General features: G+C 44.5%; 1 protein-coding gene and 1 long non-coding RNA gene across 6 annotated transcripts in view; one reads left to right on the top strand and one right to left on the bottom strand.

The window, feature by feature from the left end:
• Positions 1–5971: 5971 nt before the first annotated feature.
• On the bottom strand, positions 5972–14984 carry LOC134138429 (uncharacterized). The gene is made up of 2 exons (XR_009957893.1): positions 14526–14984; positions 5972–7228 (listed from the first exon to the last, which is right to left on the bottom strand). It is a non-coding gene; the product is annotated as an uncharacterized LOC134138429 (long non-coding RNA).
• CDC42EP3 (CDC42 effector protein 3) overlaps positions 7419–15532 on the top strand; it is a 41773-nt gene continuing 33659 nt past the window's right edge. The window contains exons 1-2 of one of the 5 annotated variants that reach the window (XR_009957891.1): positions 7419–7804; positions 13179–13780. The gene's annotated coding sequence lies outside the window, so the exon portion shown is untranslated. Of the gene's footprint in view, positions 7896–12855; positions 13781–14896; positions 15017–15532 lie in introns of those variants that run through there. The other 4 variants (XR_009957890.1, XR_009957889.1, XR_009957888.1 and 1 more) reach the window with 4 other exon arrangements.

Raw genomic sequence — 15532 nt, 5'->3', positions numbered from 1 at the left:
ATACATGACAGTGATTTGCCTGCTCTACCATGCAGTTCTGCATCTGCCTTATTCATAGTGCTTTCCTCCACCATAAAGCCAGAAGGAGGAGGATTCGTACAGGTCAGAGACCAGACCTGCAGGCTAATAGCCTCCTACATCCCTCCCAGTTTTTCAACTACTAAAATGCCTAGGATTCTTTTTTAATTATTTATGTTTTGAGGAGAGGAGGTCTCTATTTCAGCCTTTGTATAATGCAAGTGACTTAACTTTGTCTATTGAAAGTAGCCCTCTGGATGTATGAAAGTTTTTGTTTCTGTCCACCTTATAGTGCACCGTTTGTAAGAAAATTCTGGAGTGGCAAAAAGCATGGTCTTGTCCAGAAGCTCAGCCCGTTAAGAAAGCACAAAGATGTTCTGTACTCTGCAAGGCAAAAACACCAGAGAAGCTGGAATCCAATCTGGGAATATTTAATGATTTTTTCAGTAGAAGTGCCAGCTACTGTATTTCATTAAAAAGAAGGAGGATTTTAAGCTAAATAACACATAGGCTTTGTAAAATGTACATGTCATAATTTACAATGAAAATAATTTAGGCTTGGGTCCCTGCAGTCAGTGAAGCTAAGCTGTTGTGAGAAAAATGAACTGATTGTAATTTATAGTGGGGTCAGAAAAAAGTTGTCTCTAGAAGCAGCTTGGTATCATTAGTCCTGAATTTATATAAGTGTGTTCTGATCACATTCTCATTTTCTATATAAAAATTTAGGTAAAAACATGGGGAGTTTAGGTATTATTAAGAAGGAAAAGGATATACTTATTTTTTCCTTCCGTGAACAGATTATAGAAGAAGCTGTTCTCCAGCTAGGAAGATGTACTGAGAGCTCTTCTGATGAATCAAAATTCTGATTTCTGTCTCTCTTTATATTGGCTCACTTTCCCGACAGCTATTGTTCCTGTCAAATGAATTCTGAATCCAGTTATAAACTATACTGGGTTGTGTGTATTGCTTCGAGCAGATACTGTTTAGAATAGCAGAGCCAAGGGATCCTTGGGAATCCAGACCTGAAGAGTCAAATTTCGTCTCTCCATCACTGGAAGTGACCATACGATGCAGTGCAACAGCAATGGTTATAGCACCAGATAGGCCTGGCTTTTAGGTCATTTAGGCCACATTTTTAGAACTGAATCTCCAAACTGCATCTGCCTTTATAAATGTAACCCTCCCCCCACCCCCCTGTAAACCTGCATAAATTAGAAAAGCACTTGTGTAAGCAGTTATATATTCCTGTACAAGAGACTTCTCAGTAATCTGCCCAATGATACTTGCTGCGTGGTTTGGCCTGACATAGCCAAGTGGCCCATCATTACATTCAAAAATTTCCATTGACCTTTCCTACAGAAGGGAAGTATTGCTAAAATGGAGGATAATTTTATTTTCATTGATTCAGTGGTGTCTTATTATAGTGCAAGCTGAGCATACTTTTAGTTTTAACATGTAGTCTTTTTTTATGTCCCATGTACACTTCTGGGCTCAAATTATGGGGGTGATTCTCCCCAAGATGATTTTAGTCCCTTTTCATGTCTCTCAGCAAATTGGTGATACTTTTTGCACTTTTGGAAAAAACACTTTTGAAAACTCTGAAAGGTAGAAGTTATTGTTAGAGGTTAACATGTGTCAAACTGATCTGCCTACAAAAATGACATAGGCGTATGGTGTAAAGGAAGAGGATTTCCAGGCGACTGAGTGTCATGATAACTCAGTGACTTATAGTGTTACACAGTCTTGGGGGCACTAATGCACTGCAAGATAAAATCCCACCCTTCACCAGTCTCAGGAAATGCGTATTACATGTGCTTCGCAGTCCCTGCCTGATTTAATGCTGACACGGTAAAGTGCTCTATAATCTACACCCAGGCTCCAACTGTATGTTAAGAGTGCCATCAAGGAAATTAGCATTAATTAAATAGAGGAAAGATGAAAGACTCTAGGAAGCATTTAGGACACAGTAATCGTGTTTTCTGGAGAGGGAGACTGAGTGCGGTCAAATCAAGCTGCTGAGTGATTAGGTCAGAGATTCCTGCCTTGCAGCCCAGGGCCAAATGCAGTGAAAAGACGGAGCAGGCAGAGCCAAGCGGCGCGATCGGCCCCACGTTCGTGATGTTCATCTGCTGCCAGTCCTCCTTCCTCCCCTGCTTTTCTCTACCAGCGCCCCTGCCACGGGCAGGATATGGGAGATGCCTTCTCCAGCCCAGCTGGGCAGCACTGAGAGAAATGCTTCAGCCGCGCTTAAGCTGTGGGGTGTTCAAAATCTGGAAAGTGAAGAGTAAAAGGGCTGAAATGACTTGGTCTCACTGGGGATGTGTTCTGCGGGTTTAAGCTGTGATACGCCTCTTTGGGCCTGCTCTACTCACTGGGCTCCCTGCAGCTGCGCTGCGTGGCCAATGGCACTTCCCCAGAGCTGCGACTGAGGCAGGAGAGGTAAACATGTACATCAAACAGGGCCCTTGTCAACACCTAATTCTGTGGGTTGTGCCTGCAGAGGTGTACAAAGCTCTCCTGTCACCATAGAAATTATCAGGAAGCTGAACGTATCCTGCACAAATGACTCCAAGGTTTAGTGAGGGTCAGAGGAAAGCAGTGCCCCAGAATAATGTTCAGAGCAGAAGAAAGGAGAGAAATCACATTTACAAACCCTGAGATGGCTTGTGAGAAGTAAGAAGCTCCTGCTCAATGTGCTCAACCAGAGCTGGAGATTTGTCTTAACAAAGAGAAGGAGCCAGGGTTTGGCATCCAGCGCGGCGCCTTGCCCTTCGTTCCCAAAGGGTCCCATAGCATCTGGAAAGCAGTTGCATTGCTGGCATGGGGTGCCACCATTTAAGAAAGGCAGAAATATGATTATACTGTGGAGATGATGTCTGTCTAGCTTGCACATTCTCTGTTTTCCAGAGGTTTATGTTCGGAGCAACGCAGCGCGCTCCACCCTCCGCACTGTGAGAGGCACGTGACGGCACGGCAGGCTGAGGTTAGGGTGTAAAGCGTTCATGTCCAAAGGCCCACCTCACTAGTGGAATCACTGCCACTTGTCAGTGAGTGCAAAGTGAATGTAAAATGCTGTACAACCGAACCGGAAGCAATTTGTCTTCACTTTGTCTGGGTGAAAGCAACCATATAAACTGCAAGGCAGTGGAGATCCCGACTTTTCAGGGTCAGATAGACCAATTTTAACCAGTAACTGATTAATTCAAAGTTTTGCTTTATAATGCAGCTTTCTTCACATTATTTATATTTTACATCACTTCACATCAGCTGTATACATTTATTAAATCATTAATTGCCAGTGGGAAGACGGTGTGCTCAGAGTTTGAACTCTGATCTTCACTCCATCACTGAATCATTATCTGGTGTCAGGTAAACCAGATCCACCAGATTCCTCCATCCCTAAAAGGGAAGTGACTGCGATGTCAGATAGATAGGTGTTATGAGGATTAATCCGTTGATAATGCAGTGTGCTTTGAACCAAAAAAAGTAAGTATTATAGTTACTTATAATTAGCCATTTCAGTAGGATATGACTCAGCCTTCAATTACTAATAGTTCACTTAATTATATGATTTGCTTTTAATATAATTTTAATACATTTTTCATTCTGAATTTATGTTAGGACAAAATTGAAACATCCCTCTAGTGGACAAGCTTTATCTAACTACAAGAATGCATAATCTAGCAGATTCCGGCTTTTTCAACCTTCAGAGATTGAAAAAGCTCTTCTCATTGTAATATTTGTATCGTTTTTCCACCGTAAATGCAAGACAGATTAATTCTTACCTTATTCTGAAAATCAAAGAGGATTGTATGTGATGTAAAAGTGTATCTTTGTGCAGCAACTGAGGCACTGTTATGCGGTAAGGCAGCTTCTCATGTCATTTAAGATGGTGCAACTCTGTAGTAGCTCCAGTGCTTTTGGTAACGTTACTGCTGTTTTCTGTCCAGGTAAGAGAGACTGGAGAAGGCCCAGCAGTTCTTGACATTTTCTCATAGGAAATGTTTGATCCTGACAATTGTACGTGAGTTAAGTTGAACTGCTGTGGCCAAGGTCAGGCTCCTCTCTAGGGTGGTGGCTCTTCATCTGGGTGAATTTGGTGTCATTCGTTGGGGTTCAGCTGAGGACTGGGTTTTTCTCGGTACTTTTGCTATTTGTGGACTTGTGGTTTGAGACAGGTATGAAGGACTGTGAGACAGCAGGTGACTCTGTGCTGCTGTCCAGGGCTGTAGTCTGCCAAACACTTCAAACCAGCAGAAGCTGCTATCAGCTACTGCTGCAAGGGGCAGCCTGGTCCTGGTCCGAGCTGCCCATGCCTGCGCATCCCCCTTCGCCGTGCCTGTGTAAGTGCCTGGGCAGCCACAGGGTGAGCTGGAGAACTGATCTGCCTGAAAAATGATTATGCTGGCATAAAAGAAGGGCCCTTCAATGGTGGGACATGAATCTGGGGTGGGCAGAGGGCAAACCAACAGCATCGGAGTAAAACATTTGTCCACCTAGAGGTGAAAAGATCTAGGTTGAGTATGGGAAGCAGCTCAGCAATATCACAGGGCTCTTTGAAAGTCATTTTTCCAGCAGAGAGACATTATTAGACAGCTTCAGGTAGAAAAACATGAACCTCTTCACTTTGTTTGGAAGTAGAGAATAAACATACCTTGTGCCAGCGGGGCAAAGTTTGGCCTGGGAGCTTTGCAGATGCCGGATATGCCTGAATCAGGAACTGCAATTTCAGTACATGGCAGGGGCTAACAATATCCTGTCTGGACCATATGAGGACTAACAAATTGTATATTACTGCTGTTTAAGGACCCTTGAAATACACATAAATGTGTGTGTGTGTGTGTGTGTGTGTGTGTGTGTGTGTGTGTGTGTGTGTAAAATCAAGTTATAATATATGATAATAGGATTTTAACAATAGAGGGTCAAGATTAAGAAAAGAAGAAACCAACTGCAAGGAGAAGGAATTTTTCAATATGATCATTATTCCATAAATCTATATCATCACAAGGGAGAGAGAAATGTTTAAGGATGATATAAATGATTTGTTTATGTACTGCCAACTTAATGCAATGCTTACTGCAGTACAGAAATCTTTCTAATGGCTCCAGGCAGCCTTGAATCAGCTCCTGAATTTTGAGGGGGATAGAAAGGACTAATTATAGTCTCTGCAAATGTGGAAACTCACTGATTTTTGTCTCCCAGAAGGAGAGACCGCAGCAATTTGTTTCCCCATGGATTTGTTCACGATTCACACAAAATATGCCTGAAATGTGTACCACTCATGTTCCATATTGAAATGGTTTCAGATATAGAGTTGATTGGAAAATAACAGACTGGGCAATAGTTTTCACATCTACTTTTGAGTGACTGCATGATCTTTTTCAAACAGGTAGGTGACCAGTGTTTGTGTGTAACATAAAACACCACAACACTTGTGTTTACGGGTTATACATAGTATTAGAAGTCCTAGCTTACCCCCCCACACACACCAATTTCCATGCTAAGCATATTTTATTCTTCATTCTAGATACAATGAGCTGGAAATATAAGAAATAAAATACTGCTTTGATGTCTTTTCATTGCACTATTCATTCCTCATTCAGATTTCTTCACTGTATTTTCAAGTACATGCAATAATGTGGAATCTATACTTAAAATGGCAAACTTTCCTTCGCAAAGTAGACACTGATTCTGTGACAGCTTGTCAAGCACTTTATAGCCTAACTGCTACATCTTTTCCCTTATGTCACTTTTAATGTCCTTATATGTAGCTGCAAGAGGGGGAAAGTGGGAAAGTTTAAAACAATGTCACGGCTGAAATACAGCTGCCAACATACCTTTTTACTGTAACTCCTATGATATTTGCTATGTTTCATTAAAAAACAAATTCCTGTAATTCTGTGCTGCAAAAAGCTTGAAAACATGATGTGAAAAAAAAAACAAAAAATGAAAGTCAGAAAAACAGCATACAGCATTTATTTATTTTTTAATACCGTGGTCGGCTGACCTTAAAGCTTGATTCCCGTTTTGGGACTTGTTTGGACTGGCAAGGCTAAATAAAGAAGTACAGTATCTAGCTTATGTTTAAACAGCAATAAATCTCCATTTTAGCTAATGCTAATATGCATATATGTAAACAGACACCACCATATTCATGCGAAAACTTACACTGATTAATATAATATACATACAGAACGATTGTTATTTATGAATATTTGGGGTTTGAGTAAAACTGCATGGAAAGTGGTTAAATGTCAGGGAGTTCTGCTGATTTTCCTGGGACACCTCAGGTCTTTAAGGAGAATGAAATACAATATCATACGCTGTTCTTAGAGCAAGATATGCCACAGACGAGGTAGAAGGTCACACAAAGTGTACCTAACATCAAGGAATAAAAATAGCACCAATATTTTTATTCCTTAAAATCCTGTTATTTGGGGGGAAATTGGCTCATGATTTTTGGATGCCTTTTTTTTGGATGTCAAACAAGCTGACTAAATTCCTTGACACTAACAATCTTGGCAAAAGATTTGCCTTTTTCAATGTTAATCTTTGATCCGATGCTATATTATTTCTGGTGAAGAATGCATAGGGAAGTTCACTATGCAACCCAAAATGTATTTTTTTTTCTTTGCTCTGCTTTTGTGTTAACTGGGGCTCACCAAGGGCCAGACAAGCCCATCTTCAGCCACGGGAAAGCCACGCGGCGGCACGGAGGGCTGCATTCCCGTCATGCAGTTGTGTGAAAGCTAAATGGAAACTGGAGTTCCTCAGGGCAAGAACCGTAACTTCTCATTACCAAAGGTAAAAAGATAAACTGGAAAAAAAATATTCCTTCAGATAGGGCTAAAATTATGATGTGAGTCCTAGAAATATTTATCTTTCTTTCCATAAGTGAACATTCTTCTGGTAACTTGGGGTTTTTCTTGGACTGCTATTGCTATTTCACAATGATCTAAGGCTTTATTTGTAGTCTTAGCAGCGCTTATATAATTACATAAATCTAACAAAATATAGTGTCTTATTATCCTAAATTCCACTTAAAATGAGCCAGCTGAAAAGGGAACTACAGCTCACCGCCTCAGCTGCGCTTGCGAGGGTCACACAGTCACGCGCTGAGGGGGCTGCGGAGAGAGCACTCTTGTCACCGGAGACTATCAAGAGCTCTTCGAAATCCCAAATATGATTAAATTTTCCTCTGAGAGCTTGCCTGGGAGAGCACACAAGAAAGCCGAGGCTAATTAAGTGAAAGTACAGAATTCAGGCTGATTAAATAGCTATCCTAACGCAGCGGGCCCAGGGAAAGCTGCGCTCTGCCGCAGGTGCTTTGCCTCCGCGGGGTGACGGCGCAGCGCTAGCCCGTGCAAGCGCGTGGCGCAGCTGCAGGCGCCGGCGTTGTGCCCGCAGGGTAAATGCTGTGCTTCCCGACAGCGCCGGCAGCGAGCGAGCGAGCGAGGTCTAAAGCTGCAGCGGGTCTTCGAGCTCGCTGGCCGTCCAGGACGCCTGGAGCTAAACCAGGTCCAAACTTAGCTTAGCTTGCGTGTCGGTGCACGGCACAAGCGAAGCAGCGCCGGACCTCTCACCGAGCGCCGGTCTGCAGGACGGCTGAAAAGGCCGGACAAATGCGGAAGGAGATCCCAACTGGCCCAGGCAAGGTTTCCAGGCAGAAAAGGGGGCACATGCTGGGAAGCAGAAAGCAAACGACAAAGCGGAAGCCGTGCCGGGAGAGGCAGTGCTGATGCGTCGCCCGCAGCTGTCGGGGCAGCCTGGTGGTGCTGAGGAGCAGGTAAATGTCCTTTTGTGAAGGACATGAAAAAGCGTTCTTCATAAAAAGTCCTTCCGCGGGAGCGTGCCTTCCTACTGACTAAGCAAATCAGGTAATCAAAAGCCTGTATTATATAATATACCTGTATTACGTGCTAATGACTAGAACTGGATCAAATTTGATTCAAATTCACATTTCACAATTTTCCACGATTACAGTTCACCTTTTTTTGCTGGTCACATTACAAAAGTCATGCTAAAGGTATGCAGCGATATGTCTCTCTGGTACCATTTAGTATTGCACTAACAACACTAGTGTTAGCATTGTTCTAATAATACTGGCATTTAATTTTAAAGAAAACTATAGCAGTGAAAGGATAAGACCTGCCGGGAAATTCTCTTAGTAATAATTCATAACAAAAACCATACACCTCACAAGGTGTACAATAAAAAATAGTAAATGTTTTAAAATGCATTGCACTTAAAAAGGAACATAATTTTCAATAGTCTTGACTAGGAAAAGTGTAATGTGTCTCCAGTGCATGTGTAATTTGGATTTTGCAGAGCAGAGCAGATCTGACTTGAAACTTTTCCATATTAAAAAATTAGTAACAGTAGCTCCTGTCTTTTGCATATGCTCTCTACAGCGTTGCACATGAAGCTGGTAGTTGAGAAGTTGTCATGGGCTTGGCTAGCTGCCAGCCTCAGGACATTGACTTTCTCTTTCAGTGTAGGCTAGAGGCAAAAATGGCAAAAAAATGCAGGAAAACGTTCAAGACAGCTCTTAGGACTTAGCTCTCAGGAAGGACGGTGTCCCCACCAGCAGTTTGTACCGTATGCTGCCGCGAGGGGTTTGGCTACTGTGCCCTTCTCCCAAGGAGGAAGCCTGCTCAAATCTCACGAGGATCTGCTGAACGTTGGGTGCCTCCCTATTACCTCTGAGTATCTGGGCCAAGCAACGTGCACCTGCGAATCCCCAACGGCAGCAGGCTCAGCACCGCAGCACGCTTGTGCAACAGCACAGCGAGCCTCAACCAGCTCCTCTCTCCAGCTAATGGAAACGTTTGTGCCTTCAAAGGCTGCTTTTAAGCCTTTTAGCTAGAGCCACGTGAGCAGCACTAAAAAAGAGTGAAGTGCACTATGTTATGCATGCAGATCCAGGTAGTTTCTTGGGGACACACTACAAAAAATAGATTTTTTTTTCACTTAAAAGTTGATTTTCATGTCAGTGCTTTATTTGGCATGTTATGCTAGGGAAATGCTTGAAATGAAAAGAGCTGCGTTATCTGCTTAGTGCCGATCCCTTTAGATCTGAACGCAGTCAAATTTATGCCAAAATGAGTTAGGAGAAAACCCAGGCATATATTTCGGAAAAGAAAACAGGAAGTAAGTAATCCCCATCCGGTTAAGCTCTTGGGTTGCACCTTCTTCTTCAGCCTAAACTGCCAGCAGACCCTAACAGTACATCTTCTCTTACAAACATCTACGGTTCCGGTGTTACCACTGGCATTTCAGCGTTACAGCTCGCCCACATAAGGAGAGCCGAATGAGCCCCTAACAGCAGCAAATAGGAGATCTGGCTACAGGCCGCGAGCATCGGACTTTGAATTTAGAGGATGGTGAAGTGGTAAATTCCCTTAGGCCTTCCCTTCCGTTAACTAAGCAACACAACATGCCATGCGGCTCGATGAGGCTCTTTTCTTTTTGAGACCCACACGCACCTGCCCTGGCATGCACCAGGGACCAGGGACATCTGATTCCAGGGCGACGGGGGAAAAAAACCTTGAAAAACAATAGGGTAAAGTCCATTTTTAGCAGCCTCCAGTGATCTAATGGGGCTGCAATTTCACGTACTCGCAGCGTGAGCTGCTCAACGCGCCGCACGTCTCCCCGCTGCGGAGCAAAGAGCAGGGGGTTACGCACCGGAGAGGCACGTAATGCAGCTCGGGGGGCTAAAGCACCTCTTCACTCGGGACTTCCCCGCGTTGAGCTCAGCAGCGGTGGCAGGGTCCGCGGAGCAGGAAGGGCGTTGCGGCCGATCGCTCGCCCTTTGCAATCGATCCTGTTCAAATCCGTGCAGGATGCGGCCTCGTCATCCTGCCTGAAAACGTTCTTTGCATGCTGCAGCGTTCGGCGACAAGCGCAAGGGTGGTTTGGAAGGTTTCTTGCGGCCGGACGGCCCAAGCGACCCGGCTATTTGTGAGGCTGAGCGTCAGAGAGCGGCTGTCCGTACCGTCCTGCTCGCTGGGCGCACCTGCGCAGGCATTGTGTTCGTGAGGAAGTGTTTCGATTTACAGTATCCTGTACGGCCCGGCTGAAGCGACGGCTATTTACAGAAAACAGCAATACTACTCCAAAACGAGAAGTGTTGTAGAAGCTCAGGGCTTCCTGATCCTCCTCTAGACTTTGTTCCCCCCCACCACCACCACCTTACCATGGAAGTGCTTATTTATCTGTAAGGTAATTCAATTCAGATAGGTCTCTATCTTCCAGGTCAACGTTTTTCTTCCGCGTAGTTCCCGTTGAGGAGGGGGAAAGGGGCACAAGGCACAGTAATGCCGCTCCGAAGTCGCCGTGAAGCCCTGGGGCTGCTCCACGGCGGGGGCCGCTCAGCCCGGAGGAGGGGTTCGCAGCCCCAGCCGGTAACGTGGCAGTCTGCCTTTGAAAAGGCCAACAGTTCTGCAGAAAACCTAGCGTAGATGTGGGCAAGCTCTTCCAATAGGATTATCTTCTCTGGAGGCTTTTTATTTTTTTTCCCCCAGGCTGGGCGTATATACCAGGGGAGGCTGTACGTCGCAAAACAGATTTTCAGCAGGGGTAAGGTAGAGTGATTTGTCAGCACTGGTGGCATTTCACGAGTTAGGACTGCGGCGCTGCACAGAGAGGGTATTATTAACCAGCACGCAGCTTCTGCAGGATGTCATGAATCACAGGTTACTGGACATCCTCCTGGAAGACTCCATAAATCCTGACTCACTCTTAAAACAAACACGACACAATGGCAAGCAAGGCCAGACTAAAGTAAATATGAAAACACTGACATGCAGAAATAGGATCCCTTCCTCTCTCTCTTCCTACTTGATACCCTCATCCCTTCTCCAAACCACTGGAAATTTCAGAGCGATGAAATCTCTTTGAGAAGGATTATTTTTGCATCTTTGCATATGTGTCCCAGCTAATCAAAGCCAGGATGAATCTTTGTTCAGGACCTCAGGAATTGGTCCATTGCAAGTAAACTCTGAGTAAGACTCTTTCCATTTCTCACAGAATGCACTAGGGAATTTATTGGAATTTGCTCTGGCATTTTTTCTAAGGATGCATTTTTTCAATTCAGTTTTTCATAGTTGGGACATGTCATGAGAGAGTCATCACTTGACGTCATTCCATGATGCCAAGCTTTTTTTCAGATGATGTGCCTGTACTGCCTCAAATAGACAAGGGAAAATTGCACATCGCTTAGGATGCCAGTTAAAAATGGAACTGACCGAGTAAAAAAGAAATCATCTCTTCAAGCATGGGAATGCAAGATCACCAGACACACAACTGGACCTCTCAGGCTGAGCCCTCATGCTCAAGCTTCAAGCTGAAGAACCTCATTGATGAGTCTACCTGAAATATTTGTTTGCGTGACTTGTATGAGTTGGTATAACTGTATAAGTTTGTATAACTGTATTACTTTATATTGTGGACACGGGAGAAAATCAATGCACCAAATACCTGCATCACTCTGTGCACTGCTAGCTCAGCTCCAGCAAGGTTTATTTAATCCTATAATGTTTGCACTTACAGGAGGGCTTTTGACAAACTTTGGGGCTTCTTTTCTTTTCTTTTTTTTTTTTAATTCCCTCATCAAATGGTATCAACCCAAAGGTATAATCTGGTTTTGATTAGCACATACTTCTCTTTAGCAATCTGAAAACATGAACCAAGTAGAAAGGAGCTGTTCTTAGAAGTTGCTGAGCATTTGATGCTGGAAGTAACAAAACTTTTGCAACAGAAAGACTTCTTGTGTTTCTAGTAAACTGGCAGATATTACCAACTAACTGTGCTTATTCCACTCCAGCAGCCTTTACTGACAACATAAGTGTAAGAGTAATAGACCTGTAGTAAACTACATTGAAAAAAAAAAGAAAAAAAAGCCAACATTAAACACACCAGACTCCAAATAAAAGACTGCAAGTATTGTGGTTACTTATGAAAAGCAAATTATTTAATTTAGAAGAAAGATGGATGATTAAGGTTTGGTACAAATCTTTCTTCCCCAAAATATGTACTCCAGTCATATCAGTTTGCTCAAGAGGATACTCAGAAAGGATGATTTAACTAAAACAAGATGGGAGTGTCAAAAATCATAGAAACCGTAAAGGCCCGGTTCTGGACTAATCAAATACAGACCAAATTCCTGCTACTTCAGTGGGAGTTTTCTTATTCTAGGATTTATTTACACTTGTAGAGCGCTTTTTAGCTGAAGTCAACTGCTGCTTTGTAGGCCATTGCCACGTTTGAGGTGGTTAGTCCAGCTGCTTCCCAATGGTTCTTCTAGGATGCAAATGCCCTCACACATGTATGGGAAGGGCAAGAAGGGAGGGAAGCAGCTAGCGAAAGTTAGCCTTTCTGCATGACAGTGGTTTCGTTTGGGACAAAGAGCTATTTATCAGACGCAAATGGATTTTTCCAGCACTGGCCTATTATAATCCTATGCAATTTAATCAGCATTTTAATTGCATACAAAATGTTGTTTGTTTAGCCAGATGTTAGGTCATCTAATTATATAACAGGAATAGTAGTAAAAATATTACAGTAATTGATGCATTATGAAAATTAAAACATATAAAACTAAATATTTGTTATTAGATTTCCAAACATTTTTTCCCAAATGCACTCGCTATCTTACAAAATGGAGATATCTTTCAGTGATACATTTCAGATTTGATCAGTCCAAACATTTTTAAGCTTTCCCTCTCCCTATATTTTGTCCCTCTGGAATCTAAAGAAAATCTTTACCAGGTGTAACAAAAAGGTGTAAGTCTGCCTTCCCTAAATCAGTGGATTTTAACTTTTCTCAATTTGCAGATTCCTAAACCTTTTCCTGGAATGATGGGGCTTCATTTAGCAAATGCAAAGCTACTGGCAAGGGTCCTGCTTTTCTTATTTACCTTTCTTACACCCCTCAGAAGCAGGCACAGGAGGCTTGCAAAGTGCAGGTTGGAAACCAGTGCTTCGAAAGTGAGGCAGCAGCTAACTTGTCTTGGTTGCTCTGGACACACCGTGTAACAGAAAAGATCCAGACCTCCGGCATCTGTCTCTTTTGGTGGCTTCAAGCTTGGTTTGCAGCTTGGGTAAGCTGCAAGCCGGAGAGTATTTGTCACGTTACAGACATTGCGTTTTGAACGCAGGCTGGGCCGATGCTGCTGAGGAGGACACGCACAGCCCAGGACACCTGGGAGAAGGGAGAACTCCCCATTGACCTGCTGCAAGGTCCATGAGCTGCGCGGCTGTGCTAGCGCCGGGAGCTACCGGAGGGCACGCCGTGGCACGTACGTGGCTTCTGCAAGTGATGCCAGGGCCTGCCTGACTTCCCAGCGGCATCTTAGCAGTTGTTCTTGACTTGCAAGGGAATTGGATAAGACTCGGTTCTGCAGTGCTTAAACAACGTGTGAAGGCCAGCACAGAGGAGACGACTCTTTCCTTCGCTTTCAGTGGAAATAGGGTCTCCAAAATCTTTCGTGGCAGAGAAAATAAATAATTGTCAATTTTTAGCTCAGGACTAAGCACATGAGCTGCAAAGCTATACCCAAGTGTCTCTTTTCTGGCTCTGTGTTCAGTTATGTGACATACCATGATGTCTGAGGTTATATTTGTTGGGTTTAACTGCATGCCCAGTTGCAGCGCTCTGTGGTGTGCTGTGGGAAAACAGGTCTGTCCTTTGTGAGTACCTGCACAGATGTGACTTTGTCCCATAAACATAATAAATGGCTTTCAGCCTGGCACACTCAAATTTTCTCTCTGCAACCTCTATTTCAGTCCCCGGTAAGGCCCGAATCCAGCTCGGAGCACTGATCTGTTCCAGCTATTGGCATTAATGCAACTTTCATTTTGGAACCAGGAGGTAAACGCAAGACATGAGACAGGTTTGCAGGCATTTTGTCAGTGACTCGGTGTTTATCCAGCAGCGTGTCTGGCTAACGGCGACATGCAGACATGGAGGCAGCTGATAGCGCTTTTTATAGCTGGGAAATCCCATAATGCTGATCAGCGATTCTGTGGCAAGGCTGCAAGCAGGGATGTCTTTGCAGGCCAGAAGGGGTGTCAGGAGGGCCAGACCTCCGTGAAGAGGCAGGTCCCACAAAGCTAGCGGGAGAGCTTGCCCTGTCACTTGTCCGGTAAAGACAAGCCCTCAGGGATGCTGTAACGAAAGCAGATCTCCCAGTCCTCTTCATGCACGCCACCTAAGCCCAAAGAAAGATGAAGAAAAACCGAGGCCAGATTACAGCTGGAGTTGTCCCGTCACCTAGGCAGAACATTGTGGTCCGCAGGGATTTGCTGTCTTTCGCTGCTGTGTTAAAGCGTGGTTAAGATAAGGAAGCGTGGGAGGTGCCGGGCGAGAGGGCCGAGCGGTGCCAGCAGCGGTGCTTGGGCGGCTGGAGGAAGGGGCTGGTCAGGGGGCCGTGCTGGGGAAGCACAGCTTTCGGTGGTGGGTGGAGGGGGGCACTAAGAGCAAGAAGACGCCTCCTAATTCTTACCTGGATCAAAAAGAAGGATGTGACCAAATGTGGCTTGTCCTGCTGGATCCCCAAGGTGTTTGCAGCAGCGTTTCGTAGAAGCGCGAGCTGGAGAGCACTTGTCCAGTTCAGCGGCCACGGCAGGAGGGATGTGAGCTGCATTTGCGACACGGGGATTCGGGGCTGAGGTCGGCATCGCTACCTTTATTTTATCCCCCGTGAGCTCTCATTCTTCGGGCAGCGAAGGTCACACAAAGCGACGCTCCACCAGCCCCCTTCCGCACCCAGCAGCCTTCAGCATTTCCTAATTAGGTTATATTCAATCGTTATAATCTGCTTGTAGTAGATGTGGTACTGCAGCATAATCTCAGCCGATATTATTCACTGCCCAGGAATGTACAGCTGAAGCTGCTCCGCCGGCTCGGGCCGCAAACAACGGGCGAAGAAACATCGCCGCTCTGCGCGCCCCGGTCCCTTCGGAGTCCCTTGCTTAAGCGACGTCTGCTGAACAGGTATCCCCGCTAGCGAAACAAGCACAGTTAGGATTTTGCGATGTGCCAGCTATTTTTGAAACCCATTAAAGCTTGCCTAGGCGCCTTTCCCGTGTGGCGAGGAGCTGGAATTGCCTGCTGTAATATCGGCTGGCAGTTGTGAAAGCTTTCAGCTCGCATTTTGTAATGAAGAAATGAGCTCATGCGATGTAATTGCGGGCTATCCCCAGAAATATTTTTATTCGGCGCTATTGTCAGACTCTAAATTAAAAGAAAACAAAGAGCCTGATTCCTCACAAGGGCAGGTGCTCTCAACTCCCACAGCAGTTAATGGAAGGCAAGAGGACTCAGCAGCTTCAAATTAGCCCCTAGATGCTGACAGCAAAGTGCAAATTTTTATATTAAGTGGGACAACATTTTGCAGTGTTCTCGCTGTTCTTTGAGTCTTCTTTTGGTTTGTAAAATGAGGAATTATTATTAAAAATTAAAACAATACTCAGTCTATGCCTTATCCAATTATTATATGAATAACTGCAA

The sequence above is a fragment of the Rhea pennata genome, chromosome 3 (genome assembly GCF_028389875.1).
Source record: "Rhea pennata isolate bPtePen1 chromosome 3, bPtePen1.pri, whole genome shotgun sequence".
Lineage (NCBI taxonomy): Eukaryota > Metazoa > Chordata > Aves > Rheiformes > Rheidae > Rhea > Rhea pennata.
This window is presented reverse-complemented; position numbering and strand designations above follow the sequence as displayed.